Below are 22,961 nucleotides of genomic sequence, written 5' to 3'. Positions count from 1 at the left end.
GTGGTCAATTTTCATCCTAGCAAAACAGGCTGATATATTGACACTGAGATAACATCTCACAGCTTTGCTCAGTGATGTGTATTAAACCTTCTAAGTAAGGCATGAAGGCACATACATCCATATCTAACATATGGACTTCATCTCTTCCCCTCGCCTAGGCACTCTCTCCCTTAGCTATGCACAGGCAAAACTCCCATGTTCGTGCTAAATCGTTGCTGGTCCAGTTAAAGTAAACAAAGTAGAGATAATGCTGCTTTTCTTTCCAGCCAGAAATGCCGGTTTCCTGCTTAAACGCATACCTTTGATGGTGGTTCACTGGCAGAACTTGCCTTAGGTAAAAGAAACATAATTATGCAATTTTCAACTAAAATATTTTTGCCCATAAAGAGAGAGGGAAACTAAGATCTAATCCACTCTCCCAAGGAGTGACCATTTGTGAATTTAAAACTATTTTTACTGCTCTAAGCTAATTTCTAGTAAAAAAAATAAATAAGATTTTGACCAGAGTTTACATGAAGCTAGAAAGCAGACATCTAGTGGAGCCTTATGGTTGGTATGGGCTTCACACTGGGGCAGCAAGTCAGATGTTTGAAGAATAAAGCATACTACATTCACAGAATACATACTTAAAACTACATAAAAAGGGCAGGATATATAAATGATAACCATCTTATTATGACACAAAGTGCAAACTACATTTCCATATTCCAAGGTGAAAGAGGGCATTTCTGCCTCCTTATCATACCGTTGATCTTAGAAGTCAGTTTCCCAGACTTTAAATGAGTGAAGCTGAAAGGCTTCCAACATGCCATATTTAATGGAACTGACTGAGCCAATTGCTGTGAAAGTACTCAGTCACAGCCTAATAAAACAAGATATGAAGCAAGTCTATATTCACTAGGAAAATGTTCTCTTCACACAACACACATATGATACTGGATCACAGAAGTGGTGGTACAGTTTAACTCACAGTAGTGACAAGCAGTTATTATAAATACTACTTAAAAGACAAAATATGAAATACTGTATTGCTCACAACTAAGGAGTCCATGTCATTTTAGTGCTGATACTAAATGAACAGTTCTTCTCCTCCTCCCACCACCTAGTATGTAGAATGACAGAACTTCATCCACTTCACCTATTAAGCAGCCGGGCAATAATTCCTTGCCTGAAGCTTGTAGAAAAATACATGCACAACATACAACACAGTAATAAAAACTTTCTCATATTTTCCCTGATCACAACTTTCCTGATCTTCTCACTGCCTGGAAAAGTGCTGATGCAACCTTTTATGTCTCAGCACTTCCCCCACTGAGCAGCAATAATCATCAGTGCCTAGGAAATCTGCATTTCTTCACTGTTATGGAAAGAAGCAGTTAATTTGTGTTTCTCATCAGGACTTAGCATGGAGTTGGTCGTGTCCTAAAGGCAGTGTTCTGAAATAGTTCTGTTATCCTTTCAGCATTTATCTACCTTCACCAGAGCAAAGGCTCAGACGGAGCTGAGATTTCTGTCCTATCATCTAAGGAATGATTTCTCAGCCATTTATGGTGATTGTTCTGAATGATCCTGACGTTGAGAGAGGTAGGCAGTAGCCTGAGCTCAGTTTAAGTATGTGCCAATCCACCAACGGTAAGCCACTGTTCATTAAAAGACTGACTCCTGTCCTCTATTCTTGGAGACTGATGCTGGTGATAGAGATCGCTGCTGCTGTACTTCTTTCATTTAAAGATGAAGCCCAACCCAAATCTAGACCCTGCTTTCACTTTGCACTGCCAGTTAACAATGCTCAGAAACTGCAAAACCGGGAAGATTCTCTGCAGTAGTCTTCTAAGCTTATACAGTTCCTGCACAGATTATAACAATCCCATTTCAGCTGCAGGGTATCATCACTGACATCAGCATATCTGGATCCATATCCTCCAATAGATGGCCGATTTGTTTTCATAATAAACAGTACCATAAATCATATAAAAAGCAGCCTAGCTGCCAACGTGTCTTCAGTCCTTATAAGAAAAGTAAGAGACTCTGTTATAATCAAAGGATTTTGTTTTCATTTTGGTGAAGTGGAATATTGCATTCTGTCAGAAAGTTTCTTTCTGAGATACCATCAGTCTTTTGGCATTAGGGACAGTAGAGACTCCTGTAATGTGCTTATGCATAAACCCACTTTGGGACATTTTGGAAGAGGAAGAAAAGTACGAGGAAGATTTCAAGGATTTCAAGCAAAATTGAATTAGAAAACTACCAGAAGTACTTATACACTTTATAAAGGATTCACATAATTGAAAACACTAGTTGTTGCTATTATCACCACTTCAATTTCTTAGTCTTTCTATGACAGCTGGGAAAATGTTCCTTTTTTTCTGAATGAGCATTAAATGTTTAATAAATTTACAATGAATATAGAAAGTAAAGTAAATAATGAATAGAAAATACGTATTTAAAGGAAAGTATGAGCAGTTCTTAAATGTTGAAGTTTGAGTACGTAGAGAACACCTCAGACAGATGTAGTTTACTGACAGCTTCTTGACTCTATATTCGAAGTAAACAGCACCTGTAAACAGCTGCTGCTCACCAAACATAGCAGGAATGGATTTGGATGCATTTCCATGGACATTTCCATAGCTTCTGTTATGCCATTTTCTTAAACAAGTAATAGAGAACAGAGTATACACTGTCAGTATTACTTGCTATTTGAAAAGACTTCTGTACACTGGTAGTGTCATGCTTTTCAAAACATTTTAGCTAGGTTTTTGAGAGAGAACTCAGAAGGATTAATTATAAACTTGTACTTTGTGACTGAGAACCAGAAAACAGCACAGCATCTATATGTATATTTATCTGCCAAGAATGTATTATTTTGCTTAAAGGTTTTATTTCAATAAATTTGATTTGTTCTCATAACAAATACTCATAAAAAGGCTTATAATCCACTCAAGATAAAAGTTTAACTGAGGCAATTCTCTTCTAAAATAAAGAGCATGGATTATCTCACTCTTGCATTATACGGTTTCAAATATGTTTCAGTGAATGTGGAAAATACAAGTAAGTTTGGTAGTTTGTAGCCTAGTGGAAAGATTTGATATTTTCTTGTTCAAGTACATCTTTTCTTTCCTCTTCTACTGCTGCTCTTTCCTGGTTCTGAAAACCCATAGCCTCTTATTATTACAGTGAAGGAAGTCCTGTCCTTGGTTACAGGGGAATGTGGGAAGACCATATTCCAACATGTTTGCTCACAACTTTCTTTGAAATGAGACCTGGGCTGTCGTCGTAGGCAGCTAATATGTTTCAGAAGTCACTTTTTCCTGTAACATTTACTTGGTATGCGATGGTTTTGTTCATTCATCAGAAAGAAGCCACAAAGCTGAAAGTACGGAAATACAATCTGAAAATGAATGTTCTCTTGTTTTGCTGTCATAACAATCACATCCCTAGCAGTCAGAGATAAAACAATAACACAAATTTTTTAGATGTGTTTAGAGAAAACTGAGTTCAGTTTGGATTTTAAATTTCACTAGATTATGAGTCACTGTATTAGTGAGTGTGCAGAAGGAGGTTACTCCTTTTAGAATGGAAAGCAGAAGCAGCAAATTCCTGTCACAGAGGCACAGTGGAAAGCCACTGTTTGAAAACTGGCAAGCTTGATATGCATGTGAGAGGAAGGAAGGACACAAACGACTTGAGAGTAATGGAGAGGTACTTAAACTAGCAAACTTTGATCAATGTAGATCAATCACAGCAGTACAGTGCACCACACAGACACATTTTCTTCAATTTTAGAGATCCCTGATACCCTTCTGACCTGTTTCTGCTCTGTGTCATCCAAAATGAGATGACCTAGACACATCTACATTGAACTCCAGTTGCCTTTGTGTCTGCTTCAGTGCATCATAATACAAAGATCACTGCAGTTCTTCATTTTACCTTCATAACTAAAGAATCTTGCTTGAAACTTAATTCTAAGTAAATTACAAATGCCACCATTAACTGGAATCAATGAATTCAGTTAGTTGTGCGTCTTTATACATTAAAAAAAAAAAAAAAAAAAAAAAAAAGATATTGGAAATTTAAGTGTTTTCAAAAAGAAAGTGCGATTTGCAGTACAGGATACCACAGGCAGCAAAAGGATACTATTTATAGCGTTTCCTGAGATCAAGGGTACCAATTAATAAGAATGCTTATAAGTAAGAGGCTAATGCTTCTTCAATTTAAGTAAAATGTTCAACAACTGAGGAAATGAGGTAGATGTAAGATGTTTCTTTCAGAGCTATTAGCAGATTGAATTAATTAATAAGAAAGTAGAGGGTTGTTATCACTGCAAACGTTTTCAGTGTAGCAATGTAGCTCCAAGAGATAACAGAAAATACCTTAGGACTTGACCATGACTCACACTGAGGCAAAACTTTTTCAGTGTTTCTAACCGGGTATACGGAAATTCATGAAATGCTTGTTTCTCTTTGGCTGTCAGGATGATATAAACGAAACGGGCAACAGAATATCTTGATTTATGGTACATTACCTTAAAATGCAGTGGATTACTTTGAAGAACTGGCAGAGTCAATCACTCATTTAACTTTCCAGGCTGTATGAGATTATTATTAATTTTTCTACTGAAGAATACTAGCTTTCTTTTAAAACCTATGTGGGGCAAAGAGAGGTTAAAGATGCCCACTGGTTGTTCTTTACACGTTCCTCCATTCAATAAAACAATAGTATAGCTTTACACAATGGAACATCTTTGTCCAAGACAGAAAAAGCAAGTGAGAATAGCCTGGCTGAAGCTTACAAAACCTCACACGGAATTTAGCACATTACACAATGTCACCATTGATACTATCCGTTCAACAGTGTTTTGTAAAATAAGCTTTTCATGTAGTTATTCTAATTTTTTACTTTTCCCCCAAAAAGGAATGTACTGTAGGTGAAAGAGAACTGAAACATTTACAGTATTTGTCAACTGTCTAAACTATTCCAACACCAAATGCAATTAAAAGCAAAGTATTTCCCTGGGGATGCTCATCAAGCATATATCTTTGCAGACATTTTCTACACAAGACTAAATGGTATCACAGAATCATAGAATCATTGGAGTTGGAAGGGACCTTTAAAGATCATCTAGTCCAACCCCCCTGCAATGAACAGAGACACCAACAGCTAGATTAGGCTGCCCAGGGCCGGATCCAGCCTCGCCTTGAAATACTCCAGGGATGGGGAATCAACCACTTCTCTGGGAAAGCTGTTCCAGTGCCTCACCATCCTCACTGTAAAAGACTTTTTCCTTATGTCTAACCTAATTCTACCCTCTTTAAGCCTGAAACCACTTCCCCTTATTCTATCACAATAGACCCTGCTAAAGAGTCTGTCCTCTTCTTTCTTGTAGCTCCTCTTTAGATATTGAAAGGCTGCTATCAGGTCATCTCACAGCCTTCCCTCCTCCAGGCTGAACAGCCCCAGCTCTCTCAACCTGTCCTTGTAGGAGAGGTGTTCCATCCCTTGGATCATTTTTGTGGCCCTCCTCTGGACACACTCCAACAGGTCTATGTTGTACTGCAGTACAACAGAGTAGTTGTAGTACTCCAGGTGAGGTCTCACCAGCACAGAGTAGAAGGGGCAGGATCACCTCCCTTGACCGCATGGCAACACTTCTTTTGTTTTATAGAGAACATTTTATATCATCTAAATATACTTAAAATATATGGCTGCAACCAGCTGTGCATGGAAATCAGTACTGGCATCAGAATGGAACAACTTATACTGAAATATCTGCAATGCTTTATCAAGATGTGGTCTTGGACATTATTTTGCTTTTGTATTTTCTGTTTGCTCATGAACTTCATCTAATCTTTCTCTTTGTTTTTTCCCTTTTTGTCAGAGACAGTACTGACTCAAACAGCTGATACTTCAGAAGAGATCAATAAATGGTGTAATTCTTTTTCTTTTTTTTTTTAGGTCAGTGGGAGAATAAGTAAATTAAGTCACTGTACAATGCCATTTATTTCATAAAGACTGTTAACATCTGGTCTGTTAGCTTCACAGGCAAACAAAAACAAGTTAAATTTCTCGGACACTAACTGTTTATTTCTCAACAGAAAACCCAAGGTATGTTTTTTGGGTATAAAAATGCTCAGAAATGTCTTACTGGACAACAGCACCTATGATTTTTACAGCACTGATCTAAACCCAGCTATTTGTAAATTTCCCTTTAATGCAGGCTTTGAGACTAAATTTGTCTGCTGCAAAACAACATAATGAGAAAAATACCATACTAGAAGTATATAAGTGTTACAGTTACGTAAGAATCAAACTTCTGCTCTTTTATTAATGTCAAGATTCTGAATGTTTTCTTGTTCCGCAACAGTAAGTAAGAAATGATCCACGTTTGTCTTGAAATTAAACTGGGAAAAATGATTAAGGGTTGAATAAACATTTTTGTTTTGAAGACTTGCAAGCTTTAAACTGTCTCAGCCCTTACTGAGAACTGTTTTAGAGCAAAAACAAAACAAAACAAAACAAAAAAAACCCAGAATGTTTAAAGATGTAGCTGTTATTTTTATTTGGTCTTTACTAATCAGTACTTGTCTAAGTCAAAATGTTTCTGTGAACTGTTTCTATTTCAACAAAATAATCAAACAACGATCAAGATAGCAACAACATAGCTTTTTGGATGAACTTGAATTTACATATAGTTCCATCCTGTTTCTTTTTCTATTAAATGTTACCTCATGCCTTTGTCTGGCTGAATAAATTTGGTGCACAAAGCAACTTCATCTACATTTTGTGGGAATTTCTGCATATAATTTAACCAACTTTTAATAAGACTAATATGGCCAAGACAAAAGATGTCAATATTTTAACACACACACTCTCCCAGTGAGGTGATAATTTGATTCATAGACAACTAAAACTCTGTTTTAAATAAAGGGACAGCATTTATCGACTTAGAGTCTTTTGAGAGGTTTTACGAGTTAGCTGTGTAATGCTAATGAGAGCTTTCTTAAAGCTTGGTGTTTAAAGTTAAGCTCCTAAACTAAGCACCCTAATAATGCAGCTTCCCTTGCCGGTGCGATAACGTTCTGCTACTAGTGTTCTGCTGGCAGAAGAAACTGCTTGTAGTGGACAAGATGCACATTTTGTAAGATATTGGTGATTTTCAAGTCCAGAATCACGGTACATATAACTGTTATTCAGGAGGGACTGCCTACTGAAAAGACTGCTTTGAAAAAGGAACTGCAAAGCAAAGTAGAGGTGGGGAGAAGAAGCAGAGTTGCTGTTCAGTGGTTGGCTAGATCTGTGGCTACAGTCATCTCCTATCCACCCTGTTAGAAAGCATATTTTACTAGAGTATTCTTTTAAATAAAAGAAAGGTACCAAATATGTCATCATTTTAAATCCTATAAAACAAGTATATCTAAAAAGATATACTTGTAACAAGACTGCTTCACAAATCTGAAATTACATGCATTCTGTTTACTCAAAGAATAGAAATAATCAAAAGGATGATGTACACAGAAGGAAAGGCTGTACTGTGCCAAGAATCTTAATCAACAAGAAGTTATGTCAAGACAGCAAAAGACAGCTGTGTAAGCTAAAAGAAACAAGATATTTATTTTTTCTTTTTTTGACGAATAGCATGAACTCCTTCAGCAATCATAGTGTTATTTTGCAGGCTGACATAGCAGTCACTAATGGGATTTAGGCAGGTGGGGCAGAATTTTTGGGGAGTTTTTCCAATCCATTTTCAGTTAAGTTTCAACAAGAAGCACGTAAGAGCTTTCGAAGACGTGCTGCTGTAAAAAAATGAAGCAATCAAGAACTGGAATGGTTATGCCATCCAGAACACTGATCCACTTTACCGAACTGAGCACTAAGTAGTAGCCCTGGAAATGTCATTGCACACATCACTTGCAGGAAGACACCTCCAAAAGATTCAGACTTGCCAACAGAAGAGAGGGAAATCTAACCTCCATAAAGAATTTGTCCTATCACCCAGCTAGATGATTTACAAAGGGCAAACTCACAAACGTGCTAATGAAGGATACCCAGAGCTCGATGAACATCATGTTCACCCCGCTGGTCAAAATGTCTATTTAAGTCTCTGGAAAACAACTGTAATCTGAATCACAATAAAAACAATACATTGGAGCAAGGAAAATAGATTAATTTGGAGCAGGGAAAATTGCCTTATTCTGCTGAAAGTAACCACTGATCTTCAAGGAGACCTGCCTGCCTCACTTCAGGGACATCAGAGTCAGTCCTTTCTTAACAGCTGCCTTTTTGCAGCTTTTTGCAAGCCTGAGAGAGGCTTTGGCTCCACGCTCATGATAAAGACAAGCAAGAGAAGAAACTGGCAGTCAAAAATACCCTTTCATGTAGTAATAACTGAGTTGCCTCCAGCAAGCTGTCTAGGTGCCACTGCTTTTTTTAATATTGGTGTTAGAACAACGCATCAGCAGATAAAATTTCACATTACAAAGTCTGGGTTTCCATCTAAAAACAACGCCACATGATTGCAATTACACAAAATCAAACATGATGAACTTCAGCACAACTTCAGAGCAATCAGGTGAAACAACGCAACACCAAAATAGTTACCTTTTTAAAATAAAGTTATCTATCTGTGTAGCTTTTCTTCATGTCATACATTTTTTTTTACCTCCTCAGACAGTAACTACTTTTTGGGTTGGAGGGGAGCATCCTCTAAGACACACAAACTGTGTTTGAACACCTTCTAACACCACACTTTGCTGCACTGCTCTGGTAACAGTAAACACATCTCAGCTGTTGAAGTGCCTATGAAAGGATGATCAACAGCAGGATGGAAGACTTCTCTGGTGAACATAAAATCTCTCTCTATCCTTCTCTCCTGCACAAATAGGAAAACCCATGTGCTGTTGTAGGACATAACTGCAACTTAACAGGCACTTGCCCTGTGCGTAGACCTGCAAGTAAAACCCAGTTTCCTGAAGCCAGAGACAATTGGTTTCAATGTCTTCAGGAAACTAAGAAATTGGTAAGTTTGTTTTAGCCCTCTACATTTTGTCTTCAGAGCACAAGGCAACTTTGATACAAGCCCTTAATTTGTGCCACTGCACATAGATTCCACTGATGTAGAAACAGAATACTCTTTATCTTTTAGTGAAAACAAGTATTAATTTCAGCATATTTCACTGTAATTCTCCATCTGATCATACATCCTAGTTTGTTTTCCAGTGGTTATCAACAGCCTGCCTCCTCTCCCTTTTTCTTTTGAAGTACAGCATGATGAAATGTGAGAAGCAATAGTACCATCAGAAATCTTTTTTCAAGCCCTGACATCTTGTTTACTACTATTGCTGGAGTGGAAAGTGGGAATTCTCATAAATTTCAAAGATAGTATCTACTGCATTCAAATATCTTACTAAATTACACTTTATTTTATATCCAAAAATAACATATGTTGATTTATTCATGCAGCTCTGATTTAACGCAGAGAAAAGTTAGCACTAATAAGGCACAGTGATTCTGAATGACCTACATTAATGTAGCCAGTTTTAAAGCTCAGCATTAGTGCAGCATTGTGCAATTTAGCAGTCTCAAAATACTCTGCAAATCAAGAGAGAAAAGCTTATTTCTCAAAGCTAAACACAAGCAACAAAACAGAACCACAAGAATATTTTTGTGCACTTTTTCCCCTTTCCTTACTGTCCAGTGAGGCTGGATATCTTCTTAAATGTGTTTGTCTTTCAGCTTCTATATTGAACAAATTGAAACACAGGAACATGAAGATTAATTTTTTATGGTGGCTATGGGCAGAACTCTTGTTTATGTAAGTTGCTCCATATCTCTGCCAAGCAGTATGTTTTTCTCTTTCTGGTTTAGTTTTGGCTACTACGTGTGGGTGTGCAGAACATTTTGTCGTAGTGACAGTTTCTCGTTTCCTGTATCTAAAGGAACGTCAAAATCTGAGCTTACATATTTCTGAAAGTCTAAATATCCTTTGGACACAACTACTGATGTCACTAGAGAGAAGCTGTTCAGATTATAAAATTGAAATTGTGCAGTTATTTGTCAGAGAAGGGAAAAAGCACTGGACGGGAGGAAAAATCAGTCCTTAGCTGATAAGCATTTAGGACAGACAGCACTCAGATTCTTAGTGTACCTTCAATATTAGCCTTTTGATAGATTTTTAGTTATGTTGTTACTGTCTTAGCTGAATATCTTTGAAGAAAAGAAAAAGATCAGAAAGCTCTAGCTTACCATGATTTCAAATCTAATCTTAGTATAGAACTGAAAAGCCGACTCCTTAGTTTACTATCTAAGGTCTTATCAAGCTTACAGAACAAAACCTGGGCATCAACACCTCAGTGATGGGCACAAGTAGTCTACAAAGGTGCTGTCTTCAATCAAGACAATAAAGCGGCACGAATTCATAAATCTGGTTTTGATTTGAAAGTAATTTTGAATCTCTATGGCTTTCTTGTTACATAAATACTTAAATCTGATCCTTCTCCTAATGTGGCTTCTTGTAAAGAATAACAGTATTTGGAAAGACTATGGAATACAGCCCATTTTCCAGCCAGTGGAAGATCACTCCACTTCAGCATGCTATGCAGATCTTTGCTCAAAATCACTTTGAAAATTGCAGACAACAGGATTTATACTTTTCCCTAAGTAGTCCATTTCACAGCCAATTTCATCACACTGTGTGTGTGTGTGTGTGTGTGTGTGTGTGTACAAGCATCTTCTATGTACATTTACTCTGTAATTGCTTTTGTCTACATGTTCCATTCTAAATAATTTGACCTTGGCACTGGAGACTGAAATTCAACTAAGTCAGTGGAGTTGCTTAACTAAGTAAATGGAGCCATAACAATTGATGAAAACTGAATATCTTCTCCAGGTGTTTAAGACCTAAATTCTTTGCAAACTTAAGTCATGTGAAACTGCATACACTTAGCTTTTTAGACTTCATAATTTAATACTTAGTTAACCCCTTTCCAGTGTGTTTATGGTAATACGTTGTCCAGAACTCCAGTACTGGGTGATCATAGCGAGTCTTGCTTTTGTAATGAGATGAATTTCAGAAGCAGCCCAAATTCTTCATGTCTTTTCATATCCATACTGTTTGACAAAATCATGTCCATTGGGCGTACACAGACATAACAGAATGCTTCTTAGTTTTGCTGTTTTCCAAAAATCATCTGTTTTAGCATAGGTTCATTCTTCTTGTATTTGTTTTTTTATTATTATTAATAAATGATTAACCTTGTATTGCTGCTTCTTCTCCAGCGTTCCATTCTGATATATTTTTTTGTGTCATTCTCTAGACTGAGTTTAAGACTCAGTGATTTTGGGACTTAGTTTTCTGAGTGACTAATTCCTTTTCCAAGGCAGTAACAAAGACCTAGAATGCAACAACTCCTATGAGTTTAACTAGTACTACTGTATGACTGTATTAACATACTCTAAGCATACTTGACAGTTTCATTTCTCCCTGTCATCATTTAGCCTGTTAGCTAGGTTTCATTCTGTTTATATTTTTAACTTTTTGCATACTATTTCATGTCACTGAAGTACTAAAGGTGTGTATTGCCATTATGTTACTTGTTCAACCAGTAATATAAAATGTTTTCCAGTGTAAGATTAATGGTTCAATCAAGTTATTTTGTATAGTGTAAGTATTCATAGATTACAGCACAGTAATTAGTCAAGGACTAGCCAAACTAATTTTAAGACAGAAATCCTAGACAAGAAGAATAAAGGATACAAATGAAGGTCATTGTGACATACCTAACTTAAATTCATGCTGCTGCTGATGGTACAAAGTCACTCTCCAGGCTCAGTCCAGGTACCATCACTATGCCAGCAGTAGCTGAACAGTACCCTCTTCACTGTCATCTCTCAAAAAAAGCTTTCCTGCTCTAAAGAACCTGGATCAGTTCCACACTCTAGTGATTCAGTACAATGCATGTCACAAGAAGTGAGAGAAAGTGAAAAACTGAGCCATATTTGTGGTATGGAGAAGAGGACATAGCCCTATTCAGCATGAGCAAGCACAAAGTGTTAACGTACCTGTAAAGCTAGAGCTCCTACTGAAATAAATTCAAAAAAAGAAATTCAAAGGTTACTTTTCTTCATTTGCTTGTTCTTAGAGTGCACATAGCGTGTAGGAGGCCAAAGGATTTACTATGGTAAAAAGTAACATGAGAATCATCATGATGGGGCCAAGTTAATAGCTCTTTTAGAATACCATGTCTACATGGCACCAACATAAGATTTAGTCTAAGCTTGGAGCCTCACTTAGAAAAAAATAGTAAAAACTAGTTTCTTGTATGTCATCATTCAAACTGACTAAAGATTAACTTTTTAGCTCTCCCAGTCCCAACCAAGCCTACCCCCTTGCCTTTATGGTTACATATATACCTCAGCAGCAATTCTATTAAAAAACAAATGTCCTGATATTGATTAGCATTTGCTTAGATGTAGGTGCTTCTAAAGAGATAAAATTAAAAGTGAGAAGAAGAAAACTACAAGAAGCCAGAATTCACAAACCTTGTACTTCAGAGACAAAGCATTTGACAGCGCAAGTGCCAGAGAAATTTCTACATCTTCAATGTAATTGGAATTCAGTAAAACAGTGTTATATTTGCAGGCATATCTCTCTGTGGCCTCCAAAAAATTTAAGTCCTCTGAGAAATTATAAAATATTTACAGAAACAAGAGATCCATATCACGCTTAGTCTAGTTTCTATTTGTCAGTATGTCACGCTGCAGATTATCAAATAATGCTATTGATTATTTCATGCAGATCACAACACAGAGAAGTTCTTTCTGCTAAGAAACCTGATGAAAGTTGGAAACAAAGGAGACACTTTAAGTTGAAACAGATGCCTGAAATTTCTTAGTGAGACTGGTTCTTGGTCTGCTTCATTAAATGATTGGGAAATAGCAAGGAGGCATGAAAAACACAGGAATTAATTTTAGATGGATTTCCAAGATTTCTTCAAATTATTTGGAACAGTTCTCAGACATCTGAATCTCATTCTTGGAGCAATATATCATATTCTTCATTAGTAACAATGACATTATTCTTACGTTCAAGGTGACTTAAAAGCACTACAGAATTAATTCTTTCAATATCCATTTAAACTCAGTTTTGACAAATGGAAGTCATTCCTTCCTAGAAAAAGACTGTACAGAACTGAACAGAGTAGATCTCTCTTACAGAGAGGTTTCTTACAGAAACTGTGGGAGTACACAAAAAAATCAAAGTTCTCTGCAGAAAAATATTTATTGTACAAATTTTGTCAATTAACCAGTAACAAACATGGACAGGAAATGGCAAGACAGTAGTTTTAGTTCAGTAATCTTACTTCCCTTACTTCCTCAGTAAGAGGAAGTAAGACTTTTTTTTTTTTTTTTTTTTTTTTTTTAAGATTTGGCTGCCGTGATGCACCACAGCTTTTCTCCTTTTGAATTTAGCTACTTCAAAGAACTTATTTTCTAGTGAGTAGTTATCTTCTTTCTGGGAGACTTAAGAGCTGAACATGGCTAAAATGAAATATTTTTTATATTTGTACGTGATTTTTATCTACATAATTTTATATCCCTATTTCAGCTGGTACGTCGTAGTTCAGAATGAAGTTAATATCGAATTATCACAGAATCACAGGATGGCCTGGGTTGGAAGGGACCTCAAGGATCACGAACCTCCAACCCCCCCACCACAGGCAGGGCCACCAGCTTTTGCATTTAATACTAGACCAGGCTGCCCATGGCCCCATCCAACCTGGCCTTGAACACCTCCAGGGAGGGGGCACCCACAACCTCTCTGGGCAGCCTGTTCCAGTACCTCACACCACTCTCATGGTAAAGATCTTAGAACATAGAATATAGATGTAATCATATATAGAATAGAATATATATTAGAATATATCTAGAATATCTATAGAATATAGAATAAATACAGAATAAATATAGAATGAAGAACTTAGAAATATCTATTATTTTTAATTGAAATTTTTTGGTCTTGTTTTGGACGCTAAATTTTAGTAATACCATTAGCAAAACAAACAAATGTGAGAAAGATATATAAAGCATGTATGAAAATAGCAATTTTCCATCCATTTTCAACTTGACTAAAACAGGTTGAATTTCATGAGAACAATGAAAGGCCCTTCACTGCCAAATTTCAGCATACATCTCCAAACCACAGAGGATACACAGCTGTTCAGAAAACCAAATGAAGAAAATGAATGCTGGCAAAGCCACCTGTTCTTCACTGACCTCCTTCTTGGAAAAGGAAGACATTTTTGTCAAAAAAAGAAAAAAAGATGGAACAATGTATGGAAAAAATCAGCTTACATTATTACGATGAACTAGCTGCAAACACCTGAAAACAGAGTGCTAAAGGTAGAAAACATTAGGAAATGTTCACCCTCTTTCACATGCCCCTAAGCTCACAAGCCGGCTCCCTCCAACTCCTTACATTTTCCTGCCTTTTAGCAACAAACCCAGCCTGGGGGGGTGGCAGGTCACTTTCTTCATGCCCTCGTGCTGGGCCAGTGCCACTGCCTGCTCTGCAGGGAAGAGAGGATAAAGTGTGGCCTTGGCCTAGGCATCCTATTCCGCTGCCTAACACAACTCACCCAAGCATACATTTAAGAAAGTCACAGGAGTTACAGAAAGTAAGAAATACACCAATCCATTATTCAGAGAAATGCAAGTTTTGTTTTCTAAGAAATGTCTGGAAAGTATGTTTCTGGAATTGTGGAACATTTGGAATATGCCTGAAGGCTCAAGAGGTTTTGATGCTTGAAACAATGAAATTTAATTTTTCCCCATGGATTCCTCTATTTCCTAGAGCAAACTTTGCACAGTCTTTCTAAAAAAGCAGGGTTCATTAAAGACAATGAACTTTATCATCAATTTTTCCTCACAAGAGAAAAAACTACAGGACCTGCTGAAAACAGGCAAAATAGGAAGCAGGAAGATGTCTTGCTTAAAGAGGTTAATGCAAATAAAATAAAATAAAATAGTCTCCACAAACTTACCTATTCAGAGCATAATTCTTATATATAAAGGCTGCTATGAAAGTAATGCCTCCTATTTTACTATGTTGGCCCATGATGTCAGAGGCAGATATTGGTCTTAAGGAAGGAGAGGTTGAACTTTCCCACCAACATCCCATTACATGTTTTTGCTGTGTGACAGATGGCAGCAGAGGGGCAGTCTGACAAAATGGCATCTGACATGGAAGTGGGTATGGAGCAAAGGTATGGAACTGAATTCCTCCATGTGGAAAAAAATTGCACCCACTGAATTCTTTGATGCTTGCTGAATGTTTATGTAGACCAAACAGTGGATGTGAGTACTGTGAGGCAGTGAGTGGTATGTTTCGGCAGTGGTGACAACAATGGTAGGTAATCTCCACTGCTACATATTTTTACAAGCACATCATGCAGGCTCTTTCTCATCTCCAACAAAAATGTGTAGCTAATGGTGGCAACTGAATTGAAAAGCAGCTTTTTGTAGCTGAGAACATGCCTATAAGTAGCGTTATTGAGCATTTTGTATCTGTTGTAGTTTCCATGGGGAAAAAAAAATAGGAGGCATTACTTTTGGAGCGAACTATGTGTATTTAAACAACCAGTTATGTTAAATAAAGTTACAGTGAAATGTACAGCCCTCACTATCACAAGAACAGGAAACACCAGAGAACCATCAGTGAAAACTCTCCAGATTATAGTAGCTATTGTCCTCTTGTTCACATGTTGCCTAAAAAGTTTTTAAAGCACACATCAAAACAGAAGCAGTTACGCCTAGGAGCTGCAGGCACACTTCCCTTGTGTTTGCTATGGGGAAATTCATTGTATGGTTCTAGGACCACTCATACAATCTGCATTTTCCAAATGAATCATTACATAAAATGACACAAAAACTACATAATTCAAGTATATCAAAGACAAAAAGTAAAACAACTCTCTCCATCCTCAATCATGCCACTGTCCTGAACATCTTTTTTTTTTTTTAACTTGATAGTGACAATCTGCAGACTCTGTGGTGGTTTACATCTCCTGACTCTTTTTTTTTTCTAAACTATCCCCAACTATTGTTATAACCCAGTCTCCTGCATCTGCATCAATATAAAATCACTCCAAGTTTTGAACAAATGTAGATGTTATTATACAATTTAAATTTTTTCTACAGAAAGACTAAAACATACCACACAAATATAGTCATAAGCCATATATATATATACACACATATATAAAGCCATATAAATATATGGCTTAAGTGTAGAAGTAAACTATATTGATTATATGTCCGTCATTGGATATTAGACTTGTTTAAATCCCCTAAAATGTGAATCTGCATCTAAACTGGACGTGTATTTTTCATTTTCTCCCTGAAATAACATGATACATTGCAGATAAAATAGCCACTCCAAGTTGCTTGTACCATTTTGCTCATTGGTTAACAAAACACTGCAAAGTCCACTGGAAAGCACACCCATTCATTATTTGCTGTTTAAAATACATTTGTTTTGCTAGAAAACATCAGCTGGTTGAAATTAAAGGAGGAAAAGACAGTTTTAATTAATGTTGTCTTCAGGAACAGAGTTCCTAAAGTTGCAGAAGTAATCCCTTCTGACATTTTCAAAACAAAGAAATATCCCATTTGTATGTTTGAAATGATTTTTTCAATATGAAATTTAAGACACAAAAAATATTAAGCCCAAAGAAAACGAGACATTTAGACTTCTCAAAAGGAAAACATTTTCTCAGATTGATGCCTCAATGAAACTATACACTTTTTATGTCAACCTGAAATATAATACAAATTGTAGAACATTTTTTTATATTTCTGTAAGTATACACACGTACAGAAAGTGATCCCACTGTGTATGCATATAGCTATATATGAATGTACATATATGAACACAGACTGAAACAGAGAAAGTATATATATTCCATATGTCAATATATGAACACACTTTTATGCCCACAACAGTCATCTCTGGAATCTGGTGGGCTACTTGAGACTAACTGATTCACTCAGGTGCAACAATAATAAATTCCCAGGTCGGCTCTGTCCTATCTCAAAAAAATAAAATCTAAATCAATACAGTGTCTTTCTTGGAAGGAGGAAGGGAAATGGAGGGAATTTAAAGCTTTGAAAGGAATTCAGATGGGGCCAGTATCTTTCTCAGAGTTTACATTAGAACCCTGAGACATGCGAAGGCTTTTGGCTATAAATACAGATTTCTAGAGGAACAGCCTAAAACTGGTTTCTGGTATGAGAAATAACTAATGGACACTTTAAAGAGAATATCTTAAGTGCTGATAAGTTAGCTGATAAGACAAATGATTATAGGCTATCTATCTTCAGGAGAACACAGAGGAGAGTGCTGAGCTGATTCAGAGTTGGTTTGGTTTTGTTTATACCAATGAGCTTCCAAAACTAGGAAAACCTCTTAGATTTTTAAATGTATTTAAAATGAAAAAAAAAAAAAAAGCAATCTCAACAAAACAAACCACATGTATTTATGTATTTTACCCCTGACTTTACTCGGCAAGCTTTAATAGATGTAACTGAAAGTATTAGGCTCACTGCAGAGCATAGAGCTTAGTGGTAGGCTTGTATTATTCCAACTTAAATATTCCACACAGCTGGAAGCTGTCAGCACAAGGAATAGGAACAAGGGGTCTGCAGTCTCCTTCAAGAAAGGACAGACATACTGGCTCTCTTCCAGGTTTATTTATTTTTAAGGTTGTGCTAAAGATGTAAGGCTTTGATTCCATAATTTATCCTGGTTTTGTCCCTCCTCTGACATTGGATGATCCTGCTTTCAAACAGACTGCCTTAAGAAAAAAAAAAAAACATTTCATTTATCTTTGTCCTACGAAGGTATGCAGCGAAATCCTCTTAGCCACTTCAGTGTTTCACATGATTTTCTAAAAACAGTGAAAATGGAATAGATTTTTATCTTACGGACTGGGGAATGGAGGTCAAGGGGATATGGGGGGAAGAAGGAGAATTTTCATTTCCTTTTATTAACTTGCATATGTCAATAGTGTAGAATACGCACAGTCTTCACCACTATGCACAAAGAAAGTTTGGATTCCAGAATTAACATCAATTTTAAAACTTGAAATGTTTATATGACAGCCCAGATACAAACACAATTTCCAAACAGGGAACACTGAAAATTAAAATCAGAAGAAAAATCAAATTCCTTCATCTATAGAGCTCTGCCAACAAGGAAGTCGGTACGTAAAATTTAGGTAAATTCTTCCATAGACAAGAAGCCTAGCAGTATTTTGTTACAACCATCTAGTGAGTTCTACAACTTAAAACTGATTCAGGGATTCAGTGGAGTCAATTTGGATTTTACCAAATGCAACAATAAAACTTTCATGGACTTTATTCTCTCATAGATGGAGTCCCTTTGAGCTGCTCTGTCAAAAATAAATAAATAAATAAAAATGTTCAAGAAAATAAAACTCAATAAAACAAACAAACAAACAAAAAAAAAAACCCACACAGAGTGCTTCAAAGTGTGCAGGAAATTCCGATATTTGATTTTCATGTCGTAACGAAAATAGGGAGATACAATCAGAAGGAAATAGCCAGGTTTTCCCTATGTCTACAAAACAATCAACAAACTGCAAGCAAAGTTCAAGTCCAAAAAATCTGGGTTTTAACCCCATTTTAAGCAGTCAATCAATGCTGACTGACCAACACAGCTTATTTAAATGCTCAGTTATTTATCTCTTATCAACATCTGCTCTAATACAAGCAGGATGTCCATTTCACTTGCAGCTGCAGAGGTCTGGCCCTGGGAGACGTTAACCAGATGTATCTGCCACAAACAATAGGTATCCCACTGGATGTCTCCCGACTCATGAAAAATCAAGAAAGAATTTAGGAAATGTTCTTTCTCTTGATAGAAAAAGATTGAGCCTTGATAGAAATCCATCAACCAAAGTGGTTCAAATACATTGTTTTGGGTTTAAGGAATTAGCATTTTTCATTAAGGCATTAATGGCACTGGAACATTTCTAACCTACCCTAGCAAACTTTTCCATACGGTGTTTTTATTGTAATGCTTTGTCCAGCTAGAAGAACATTTAAAAGTAATTCCCTATAACTAACAATCAAACTCTGAGGAAGTGAAAAAAATATTCTATAATGTATTATTGAAACAATTGTACATAAAATATTTAATAATATTTGATACATGTCAGTACTTGATAAAAGAGAACACCATCCCAGTGATAGGGAATGTGGTGAAAAATGCTGTTCTGTTGCACAACTAAATGTTTTTTTCTTGTCTTCTGCCCCACCACTCCTAAAACACCTCTTTCTCCTCTCCTTCCAGCCCATCACAGCAATGAAACATATACCTGTGTAACACCATTCATGTCATCCATATTCAAATATTTATATATATACACACACATATGAATACATTTCTTTTAAATATATACTTTTTTTGGCACTGAAATATAGGTGTTATATTGTTCTACTACCAAATAAAAAGGAGTAATATACTCCATTAGGTAGAGCAACTAACGTAAAGATGACAGAGAAATAATCCTACTTAAAATTTACAAGCAAAACAGCACAAGACAGAACTAGATATTTTAGAATACGGCTTTGTTTGTTATTTGCTTTAGTAGTACACTTTACCAGTAATCCCTAATGTACTTATTAAAAATTGGCAAGAATTTATATGGATACATTAAATATATACATATACTTAATTGGGGTTAAATGAGACATATGTGCTGGAAAAAAAAAAGAAAAAGAAAAAAGTAGATAAAGTCTCAAGCCTAGTTTACAGTTCAACCAATAGAAGCTTGTGTCGAAAAAAAGGAAAACATCTGAAACACAGTAAGAGAAAAAGGTCAAATTTTACTACGTTAAAGCTCATATGAATATACTGAGAAAATGTAATTCTATTCTTTAGGAAAATTTAAAATTACTGAAGTTGTACATAATTGCGCACAATCACATTAATTTTAGATATTTTCTCTTGAATCTAGGAAGTTGACACTATATTTCAGTATATTTAGGGGTGTATTTCTGTTGGGTAACACTTGCTTTTTAAATTTCTCTGCATATAATTAAATATTTTTCAGTGACTGAAAAGGATTGAAAGTCTTTCCACATTTGCAAGAACAATGCTGTAGTGACTGTGCTCTAAGGTTACAAGCAAGAGGTATCCAAAGATTGCAGCAATAACACTGCCTCTGGTATAGTCAGAAAAAAAAACAGAAAACCTTTTGTTATCAGCCAATTCTTACTATCCTTGAGACTCAAGAGTTTGCCTTTCTAACACTTGATGACAGGCCTATGTGTTCAAAAGTGCAACTGGTTTTCTCCAGTGTAACTGCATCAAAAATATGCCACTTCTGCCCTCAAGCCCTGACTTTTTTTCATTTTTTCCCCTTCTTCTTTGTGTGTAGAATAAACATTTGTGAGAACACTTCAAATAATGTTACAAACTTATTTCACCTTCACAGAGATGTTTTGTCTTTCAACTCTTTCTCTGCATGTGCTCAGGACACATTTGTTAATTAATTTCACCAAGGGCTCTATGATTCATAAACGTGAAATTGTTTTCATAGTAATGTTTCCTTGTTCACTGCTGTTCTCTTCCTGCTTCTTTTGTGTCTGACCTGAGCTAGTCTCATTTGGCATTCCCAGAGCAGAATAGCTTTGTTTTTTTAAAGCCAAGGGTAGAGCTAATGGTATAGAGATTCCCATGAAGTGGGTGTTGCAGAAATCGAGTAAATAGCACCTGATTTCCACTGACCAAAAACAGGATCAGTAGGATGATGAGGAAAAAAAAAAAAAAAAAAAAAAAAAACCCTAAAAACAAAGCTCTCCAAATACTTTAGAATAGTGGGAAAAAGAAAATAATGGGATCTCTCCCAGCCTAGGGAAACTGAACTGGAAATAATTCCAATCAGGAAAGTATATACTCAACTTTGAACTTTGTTTTTCAAAGGTGAGAGCTTTCATTTGTGAGATTGTGTGAATGGGTGTGAATTCATAGGAAATAACTTCTGAAGCAGATATCCAGATTAAATTGAAAATCACAGTGCCTGGGTCCAGAGTGTAAATGGTGATCTGACAAAGTAAAAGTCTTCTGAAGCAGGAATCTCCTTATCTATTCTATATTCTCAATATTACTTTCTCTGCAGTAATTTAAATTGTGTAAGACCTCTCATTGCAAAGAAATACTTATGAAAGCACTATGAGGAGTCAAGTAAGAATAGGTTTATTGTATCTTGTGCTTGATTTGATAACATGGATACATGAGAATGCCAGATGTTCTAGCTTTTTAAGGACTCTTGATGGCTTATCACTCTCAAGCTCTTCAGTATTTTTTAGCTCATGTCTGACCCAGCTAAAATACGAATGTCCAGCATCTTGCATCTGAATAGAAGACAGCATAACGTGATTAAGAAGAATTCTGTAAACTGAACATTGGGAAGCTAAAGCAGTCCACCAAAAAAGCAGTATCTACTCACATGCATATATGACGTGACATAAAACAGCCAAAACATAAATACATCTCAAATTTGAAATAAGAAGGAATATCTCCATACTTGCTAACATTTTTGCTTCCTGTGTGTATCGAGAATATTAAAACCATTTTCAATGACCTTTAGTTACATCCACTGAAGAACACAAGTTTGTGAAAAATAGCGGATCCAGATCTGAGCCCCAGATGTCCAAATCAAAATATAAAATGCCTCTTTGTACTTACTCCAGAGGGTGCTTAAACTCACAACAGCCCTCCCCATTTGACCTGAAAGATTCCTACGTGCTTTGTTTTCTACATGCTTAGAATTGCCCCAGTCTAAATAGCTTAGCACCTATTTCTCACATCCCTCCCAAGAGAGGATCTAGAAATTTGGCAAAGGAATGCTTAGGTCCCCTAAGGCATCCAAAACATTAATCATTACTGAATAATACCAAGAGCACACTGACAAGATGAGATTTCTCACAAAATGCAGCCTTGCTTGCTCTCTTTTAAAAGGATGGGTGGGAATCTCAATCTTTCACGCAGCAGTTTAATGCTTACAAGATTCAGCAAGTGAGAGGGCTGGGTTTAATAGCCTCCTAAGCCTACAGACATTCAAGCCTCTTGCCTCACCTTGTATGGTCTCACCAACCAACCTTTCTCACTGGTTGCACATGCTGTTGTTGTCACTCTAGAGAAAGGAATCCAAAATCAAACGGAGCAGTGAGAGTGAGCAAGAGACAGCATGATGTTCATGTGGGATGAGGATTTATGCATTCACACCAGACAGATAGAATTCAGATCTCCAAGGAGACAGTCCTAACTACTAAGACATTCAAGATTTCTCCAGTCGTGATTCAAAAGAAACAAAATGAGTGCTGCCTTTCCTCTGGTAGAAAAACCACTGTTGTGAAGAGGGCATCTGCCCAGGATGTCTGTTCCACAAACTGTAGCACAGTTCAGAGATACCTGATCTAGCCTTAAACAAGTTAGCTCATGCATTGCAAGGAGCCACATCAAGTTCTTCAGCAACAAATGTACCTTGATAAAAGTATGCCTAAAGCAGACACAGAGTACCACACAGTCTAAACTCTGGGTGAGTCTGGTTTTCAGATATGCTGTTGGCACCTCTTTTACCTAACTGTATGACACTCCCTAGTCAGCCAGCAACTTGTCTGAATTCAGCTTTGAGGCCCTGCCCTGTGCAGGGTCCTCCAGTGTATAAATAAGAATTCAGGAATTCCACTACAGAGACTAGAAGGGATAACTTTAGAGATGCTAAGTCTTACTATTAACTCGAACCTTAATCAGACAGTACCCAAGATAAGAGACTGATTAGATCCAAAACCTCACAAGCAAAACCACTGGCCCAATTTGAGATTGACTACAGGACGAGGCCTTTTTAGGAGGCAGTGAATCTATGCAGATGCTACCAAGC

The sequence above is a fragment of the Gallus gallus genome, chromosome 3, assembly GCF_016699485.2.
Source record: "Gallus gallus isolate bGalGal1 chromosome 3, bGalGal1.mat.broiler.GRCg7b, whole genome shotgun sequence".
In the NCBI taxonomy this organism is placed as follows: domain Eukaryota; kingdom Metazoa; phylum Chordata; class Aves; order Galliformes; family Phasianidae; genus Gallus; species Gallus gallus.
Note: the sequence above shows the minus strand (reverse complement) of the source record.